The 8,053-nt window shown below is 44.7% G+C and overlaps 1 non-coding gene across 1 annotated transcript; it reads right to left on the reverse strand.

Annotated features, from left to right (window-relative positions):
• Positions 1 to 1,237: 1,237 nt before the first annotated feature.
• On the reverse strand, positions 1,238 to 1,343 carry LOC120256429. The gene has a single exon (XR_005535300.1). It is a non-coding gene; the product is annotated as a small nucleolar RNA R71 (small nucleolar RNA).
• Between the last annotated feature and the right edge of the window lie 6,710 nt (positions 1,344 to 8,053).

The raw sequence follows: 8,053 nt of genomic DNA on the forward strand, positions 1-8,053 counted from the left end.
CTTGTTGCTGCGCTCGGGCAACGGAGCGAGTGTTGAGGTGATCTCATTCAGGGTTTGACCAGAGCTGGGGACCTCCACCCACACCACAGGGTTAGGCGATCATCTAGAAGAGCCCGATCACCTGGCTCCCCAGCTCACTGCACCTCCACCGAGTGAGGCCGAGTATCCAATCCTCCCGGGACATGTACAGAGTTAGTATAGCTCCACCCTAGATCTGGGACCATGTACTTAAGGACTCCACGACTCACCACTGCATTGCTCGACATGCTACAATAGAAGGTTCTTGCACTTGAAACACCATCCTCAAGGGTGAGCATTATCCGAGTACCCCATCTTTATCGATTGCTCTTACCTCCTCCTTTACTCGCGCTTTCTACTTTGTTGTTTTTTACTTTTTGAGAATCGAATCATTGTCACACTTATCACTACCGATATTTTTCATATAGCTAAGTAGCGGATTAAGTGTTTTTATTCCTTACCCCTCGTGGATTCGACACCGCATATCCGGATTATTACTCGACAAAACCCGCACTTGTGGGATATACTGCAAGGGGAACTTGTCAAGTTTGGCACCATTGCCGGGGAGTAGGCGTTTAGAGATACTTTGCACTTTGTTTTCTTAGTTATTTCACCATACATTCCATTTCATATCTTCTTATTCTATCATCGCTCTGATTTCTTTTTTTCTTTTTGGGTGCATATCCAGTGTTATGACCCGAGGGAATCCCTCAATATTGATTGAAGGAGATCCCCGAGCTTGAACGCATACTTAGAAGAAAAAGAGAAAGAGCCCTGCAAGAACAGTAGCTAATTTAGCTTATTTTGAAGTGGAAGAATCTGAAAACATAGTAGAATGTAATGAGCAACAAAGTAACATTATCCGATTATGTTAGACCTTCAAGATCGGGACACAATGAGTATTGTAAAGGCCACCCGACATACAGCTCGTAACTTTCGAATCGAAGCTCAGCATTCATCCACTTGTTGCAAAAGAATCCGCACAATTCAATGGTTTGGCCGATGAAGATCCAAACAACAAATAGAGAGCTTTTCCTGTGTGTGATATGTCAAGATAAACGGGTGACGGATGATGTAATCAAGTTGAGAGCCTTCCCATTTTTTCCCTAAAGGGGAGAGCGAAGCAGGGCTACACTCATTACCTATAGCGCAATTGCGACGTGGGAGTAGATGGTAGAAAGCTTTTTGGTCCCGCTACTTTTTCTCGTAAAAATCAGCAAAGCTTAGGAATGAGATCTCATCCTTTGTTCAGTTGGAATTGGAGTCTCTATTTGAGACATGGGAAAGGTTTAAGGAGTTCCTGAGAAAGTGCCGCAACACGAATTCCCGAAGTGGATGATTGTTCAGACCTTTTATAATGGTTTGAACCCGAGTACAAGGCAACTCTTCGATGCGGTAGCAGGAGGTATCTTAGGTAGCAAGACCCCCAATGAGGCCCGTTAGTTAATTGAAGAAATGGGGTTAAACAGCTACCAATGGAATGCTAGGAAGAAGAAAAAATTGGCCGGTCTCCATGAAATAGATGAGGTAACTTCATTGGCGACTTAAGTGGAAAATTTGAGTAAGAAGTTAGATCTTCTAACTTCAAATAGAGTGGCGGCCGTGACTAATTACATCGGGTGTGGTGGAGGACATGCTCCCTCTGATTGCTCGATCTCTATCGGTGATGTTTTCTTCGATGGAGAACATTAATTTTGTAAGTAATGGCATGAGACCTCAAGGAAACCCATATAGCAATACCTACAATCCGGGTTGGAAGAATCATCCCAATTTCTCATGGACTAATCAGGGTCCACAAAAGTCTATGGGGCCACCGGGTTTCCAATAACAACAACAACAAGCACCACAGGTGCAAAATAGAGTTTTGACAAGGTCCCCTTACATATATCCCGCAAGTGCATAGGTTTGTCGAAGTAATAATCCCGAATGAGCGGGTATCGAATCCATAGGGAATAAGGAATAAAAACACTTAATCTGCTTCTTAGGTATGTGAAAGATCAGTAGTGATAAGTGTGATAATGATTCAATTCTCAAAAGTAAAAACAAGTAAGAGAGTAAGAGTAAAGAGGGAGGTATGGCAATCGATAAAGATGGGGTACTCGGATAATGCTCTGCCTAGGATAATCATTTCAACTGCAAGAACCCTCTATTATGCTTCCTAATCAATGCAATGGTGTGTCGTGGAAATCCTTAAATACATAGTCCCAAATCTAAGGTCAACTATGCCTAACTCTATACATGTCCCGGAGGAGAGATTAAATAACCCTCTCAACCTCGCACTCGAATAGAGTTGCAATGAGCTTTTAGGTATTCCAAGTGATAAATCTCTTCCCTAATTATAGACCCTAACCCTTTGGTCCGTGTGGAAGGTCCCCTAACCATAATTAAGCCCTAGATACTAAGATCACCTTAACGCTTCACTCGCTGCACGAGCAACTAAGCCCCCAGCGAGGGTCATCTCTAGATCATTTCACTCTATTATGGATGCAAAGAACTCGAGGAACATAGATAGAATCTATCATATTGGATGGGAAAGTGGGACGCCCACTCATACCTCTCGACTCACCCCTCTCAACCCTCTCCAACCTAGCTTTTTCTAACGCCGTGGTGTGTCACTCACCAAGGTTACCAACAAAAACTCTCAATCCTAGTGTTACTCTAGGGGAAATGTTCATATAATCAAGCATTCAAGGTTGGAACTCACAACAAACATCAATTAATTGAAAGCATAATAAAGAGATTCAATGAAACAAATATATCCTAGGGTTCACAGATACCCAAGTACCCACAAGTGGTTTAGCTCTCCATGGTGCTAACTACAATCAAAGAAATAGAATGTAAAAGCAATGAATCCATAGAAAAACACCCTCGATAATCATATCAATGGTATTGTGGAGTCCTCTTTCATCATCCAAAGATTCCCTTGTCCGATATAGATACGCCCGACCGAAGCTCCCCTACCAACCTTCTTCCTAAGGAATGACGATGTCGAGCCGTAGAATCTCTCCAAAACCCCAGCCAATACCTCTCAAAAACTCTAGCCGAAACCCTCTCAAGTTGGGGAAAAAGATGGAGAAAAAGAATACCGAAAATCAGTGGCTGAATCGGCATAAATAAGGTCGAATCGGGTACCACATGGGCATCCGGATTTCTCACACGCCCATGTGGAATTTCCACACGCACCGTATAATTTCCACATGCCCGTGTGGATTCTCTCAATTCTCGCTTTCTCGCCGGTCGTGAATAATGCCGCTCGTAATCGTTGCTATAGTACTGTGCTATTATACCTATCCTAAAATACTTCCCGAGTGCATACATTCATCGAGGTGACGCAAACAGGTACACGTTCACGTCGTGGATCGCTTCGCTTCTTTAATGACGGAGAATTTGGTGGAGATCTTGTTCTATGTGCATAAGTCGGAATGCTTGAGTGTGACTCCCCTTGTGTCCCTCCAAATTATTGTGCTAACTCAAATACGAGGAGGTTGGCACACACTCTAGCATCTCGCACCCGACCTATGTCTTCGCGTTTGAACCTTAGCAAGATTTCCTCCAAAAATCGGTGCATTATGATCCACATTGGCTTCTTTTCCTTCATACTCGGCCTCACAACCCCTACTCCGCACGAAAAGTAACATAAAAACACATATGTTATTGTAAAAAAATCTGAGAAAAGTAATGCTAACATAAGGAAAGAATGCTTCACATTCATATCACACAAGCACTTATCAAGTCTCTGCTTTGGAAACCTGAATGAATAACTTAGAGAAGCACTTGACTAGATTTGTGTAATCTGCAAATACAAGGTTTGAATCAGTCGAGGCTACACATCGCAACCACACCGCCTCTTTGCATAACCTTGAAAACCGTGTGGGCAAATTACGAAGTCTCTCTCCTGAAAGGCCACATGGAAGCTTGCAAGCAACATGCAGACCAACCCCTAGAGAGCATGTGAGGTTGAAGGTAGGCTTCCGAGTGAGAAGCCAAAAGAACACGCACCCGAGGTTATAGAGGTAGAAGAGGGAACAAGCAAAGAGAAAGAGGTGGCACCCCCACCTTTCAAGCCAAGAATTCCTTATCCCTCTAGATTGAAAAATGACCAAGGGGATGAACAGTACAAGAAGTTCCTGAGTTTGTTCAAGCAACTCCACATCAATATTCCTTTTGTTGAGGCATTGGCCCAAATGCCTAAGTATGCGAAGTTCTTGAAATACTTGTTGACTAATCAGATAAAGTTGGAGGAAAGTGCTTCAGTGATTTTAGATGCTTCATGCTCGGCGGTATTGTAAAAGAACATGCTGAACAAGAAGAAAGACCCGGGAAGCTTCATCATTCTCGTAATATTGGCAATCTAGGTGAGGAAATGGCATTGCGCGACTCAGAGGGCCAGATCAACGTTATGCCATACACCTTCTTTCAAAAATCTCAGCCTTTGAGCGAGCCTAGGCCTACTCGGATGACTTTTGCAACCAGTGGACCGAATAAAGGCTACATCCGAGAGGCATCATTGAAGACGTGCTTGTCAAGGCGTTTGAGCTTTATTCCATGTTTTTCACTGGTACAACTTGCATACTAGGGCAGGCTCTGAGTGTGTAAACATGTTTAGAAACTTTCGCAGAGCCCCTGCAGTGTTTTTCTAAGGCATCCAGTGAAAACGCACGGGCGTGTGGAATTTCCGTACGCCCGTGGATTTGTATTGTGAGCTCATCCAGAGAAGGCACAGTGCGGCGGCCGCCTCGTGAACGCACTCAGCTGACATCGCACGCCCGTGAGTAATTTCCGCACGGGCGTGTGATTTCCTGCAGAGTTTGTCAAATTATCTCGAGAGTGCACAGAGGCGTGAACTTGCCCCTGTGGGCGACCTTGTGAAACTTGTACGGGCGCGGTACTTCCACCTCGAGAAGCCACAAGGGTGTGCGACATTCCCCCGTGAGCCGGGCTCGTGAATGCCCACTACGTGCACTTCTCCGCATGGGCGTGTGGAACACTTAGCGATTTTTTTCTCTGATTTCAGAGAAGCCACTGTGGGTGTGCGGATGCCCCTCGTGGGCTCGGATGTACGGTCGCGAACGCTCGTAGTCAGTGAGAGTTTTTTTCCCGAGATTGCCCTGTGGGTGTGCACCGCCTCCTGGAAGCTCTCCGTGGGGGCGCACGGGCGGTACTCCGCACGCCTGCGGTGGATGTACAGAACGTCAAGAGGCATGAGTTCTTTTTAAAGAATAGCTGTTTCTCTTCTCCCTCATATCCTCCATTCGTCTGGGAGCACTTTCACATCAACCCCCGACCTCCTAGTGCCGATTTGGTAGGATTATTGCAAGGTTTTTTGGCCGATTCGTAGTTCTTTCACTTTAACTCGTCGGTAAGCCCTATTTATGATTTCCTTCATCAATTCATGATTTTCATAGATGAATCTGGTTAATAATTCTTCATTTCTTCAATTAGAAAGATGATTTATGTTTAGAACGAAGTTAGAAGTATTTTTAAGTTGTATTTTTGGATTCGTGTGGCGTGGCCGTGCGGTTTTCACGCCCCGTAGATCCACATGGGAGTGCGGAAATTCCACACCACCATGTAGATTTCTGCAGCGTTAGTTTATCAACTTGTTTGATCGATTTCATTTCAAATTTTGCAGATTATGGCACCTCGCTCGAAGAAGCAAGCTGATAAGAGGCCGCGTGAGTCATCCCCTGACCCTGAGGGCATGAGTTTTGCGATTCCAGAGCATCAAGTTCGCTATAAGCGCTTGTGGAGACTCCGGTTCGGACAGACTCGATTCCTGGACACGAGTATACTGAGAAATCTACAGCAGGGAGATGAGTTCGCTGATGAGGTCGAGGATCTCGTTTCAGCAGGTGGTTGGCGGCAGTTATGGACGATTAGAGAGCCAGCTATCCGAGAGTTTACACTGGAGGTGCTATCATCATTAAAAATTGATAGATCGTACGCGAGCTTCAACAGTTTGGACACCATTCAGTTTAGAGCACTTAGACCCCACCATAGCTTGAGCATCACTTAGTTTTTAGTTCTTCTTGGCTTGTATGAGGAGACATTCATAGACACTGAGGAGTACTCTCAGTTATCGACTGATTATCCCGGAGCTTTGACCCCGCAGAGAGCTTACAGGGCACTATGTGGTCAGGGTCAGTACGAGCCTGGTGTGTCCAAGGCCACGTGACTTTCCCGACCTGCATATCGATATTTACATGCCATCATGAGCAGATCGGTGAATGGCCATGGTGATAGCACTGCCGTTCTGAGCCGGCAGGTGCTTCTATACTTGTACTCGATGGTGCAGCGTGTACCGATTCACTTAGGACACATCATGGCAGAGTACATCAGACATCAGGGGTATTATGCTAGACTGGGAGCGATCTTCTCGGGCCCTTACATTACGAGATTAGTGCTGGGTATGGGTCTCTTGGATTTGATTCGTGGGGCTGAGAAGACGAGTATACCTAACCCCCTTAGTTTAGAGACACTGAGATTGATGGGCATGGTCCGTAGAGTTTGGACAGGGGTTAATGCGTTGGTGCTACCAGCTCTAGAGATAGCTGAGGGTGAGGGTAATCATGCCGAGGCTTCCCAGCCTACTCCCCCGCCTTAGTCAGCACCGATAGAGATCGAGGCACCTTCGGCGGCAAAGGACGCTCCCCCCGTACATATGTTTTCACCATCTCTATCCCATGATCGCTTCGAAAGGCTCGAGAGTGCGGTGGGAGTGGTACGGATAGAGGTGGCAGAGGCTCGGGCAGAGATTGCCAAGATTAGGGCTACTCAGGCCACTCAGTACACAGAGTTCATGGCATGTTTTGATGTATTACAGTAGATCTTAGAGCGTGACGTCACTCCTCATTTGTCTTGCGACCGAGGACTCCTCAGCCCCCTCGGCATCTCCTGCACCCCCATCTCCTATACCAGCACCGGAGGATCCACCTTATGTTTTCCCACCACCAGCAGTAGTAGAGGAGCCGACAGAGCGTGACATTGATATTTGACGTTATTTTTCTGCATTTTCTTTATTTTGCATTTTATTTTAGACTTGTTCACTCAGAAAGGATTCTCCTTCTGAGTTTATTTTCATTTTGTATCTCAAGTTGTATTCATTGTCTATCTTTTATATATACTCGAGTTGTTTTTGTTTTATTGAGCTTCACTGAACCCCCTCGTGTATGCGTGCAGATGGTCTTGTCATCATGGGAATTGTGACTTTGTCATGGGCACTGCCATAGTGTTTTGATTGTTACTCCCAAGGACTTAGCTCCATCAAACGCGACACTAGGAGTCAGGGGAGTATTGTTTTGATTGCTTCTCCCACATATATTCTTCATTGATATACATTATGAGTGAGCTTGCATGTGTACATTGGGGACAATGTACAACTTAAGTGTGGGAGGGGGGAGTTTCATAGTGCACATATCTTTTATATTAGTTTTGATTGTTATACATGCTCACATAGCCAATGGCGGTTCACCTTAGTTGCAATGATTGTATTCTTGAGTTTAGGAGAATTTTTAACATTTAATGTTTTCATGCTCTAGTTCTTGCTTGAATTTCTAGGAATTTTTACCCAATTGACATTTGCTGCACTACTCACTCTTTAAACTCTTTTGGAAACTCATGTTCGATATTAAAGGGACTAGTTATAGTTGTATTTTGTGTAAAAAAAAATGAAAAATGAAAAGAAAGAACAAAATAGTTTTATTGTTTATCTGTGCTTGTTGGGTGCAAAGAGCTACCACCTATGTAGTATGAAGCTACTCTCATAAGTCGGATACTAGTTATGCCCTAATGAGGGAAAGAGCTATCTCACAGGATGAGTGAAAGCTACCACTCTGGTAGAAAGAGCTACCACCTCGAAAGTGTGAAAGCCACCTTAGCTGCCGCTTTGGAAAGGGCTACCTTAGAGAATGTGTGAACCTACTACCATCTTTGAAATTATTGTCACTTTTGCAGATAAATAAGTCCCTTGTACTTAGAACTTTGAAGAGTATACCTTGTGTTGTTTTGAGTGAGTTCACACACGTACATGATTTCG

The sequence above is a fragment of the Dioscorea cayenensis genome, unplaced genomic scaffold (genome assembly GCF_009730915.1).
Source record: "Dioscorea cayenensis subsp. rotundata cultivar TDr96_F1 unplaced genomic scaffold, TDr96_F1_v2_PseudoChromosome.rev07_lg8_w22 25.fasta BLBR01001440.1, whole genome shotgun sequence".
In the NCBI taxonomy this organism is placed as follows: Eukaryota; Viridiplantae; Streptophyta; class Magnoliopsida; order Dioscoreales; family Dioscoreaceae; genus Dioscorea; species Dioscorea cayenensis.